The sequence below is a fragment of the Aquarana catesbeiana genome, linkage group LG03, assembly GCF_042186555.1.
Source record: "Aquarana catesbeiana isolate 2022-GZ linkage group LG03, ASM4218655v1, whole genome shotgun sequence".
Classification (NCBI taxonomy): Eukaryota; Metazoa; Chordata; class Amphibia; order Anura; family Ranidae; genus Aquarana; species Aquarana catesbeiana.
The window spans coordinates 615,273,392-615,273,830 of NC_133326.1; the positions used below are offsets into that span (position 1 = coordinate 615,273,392).

Below are 439 nucleotides of genomic sequence, written 5' to 3' on the forward strand. Positions count from 1 at the left end.
TTTACTGTTCAAGACCACTCCAAATTCTGCAGTGCTGTTTGGAAAACCAGGATGCTGGTTGGTTGCTATGAACAGGCCAGAAAGCGCTCTGTGGCATCTGAAACACAAGGGTTGGGTCAGTCGTCCATCTTTGCGCTGGGCAGTGGATGACCTTGTCCTGGCATTGTTTAGTGCCATGAACCTAATGGGCGCTGACACCCCCTACATTACCACTGCCACACCTGCCCATGAACAGCCCACATCTATTCTGTCCAGTCTTCACGTTCTCTTAATATGCAACAAGATATCCATTTATTTCTGTACCAGAAAAAGAAAAAAAATAGCTTTGTGAATCTGCTGATAAATTATTTTCTTTTCTTTTAGTTTTTGTTGAAACAACATGGAGTTATATTTTTGATTGCGATCTCACTTCACACTTTGTGGTTTTTGTCCTTGTCAG

General features: G+C 42.4%; 1 protein-coding gene across 3 annotated transcripts in view; it reads left to right on the forward strand.

Annotated features, from left to right (window-relative positions):
* The window catches only part of XPO7 (exportin 7), a 93,134-nt gene that overhangs the window by 87,541 nt on the left and 5,154 nt on the right, over positions 1 to 439 (forward strand). The gene's annotated exons all lie outside the window — the stretch shown is intronic.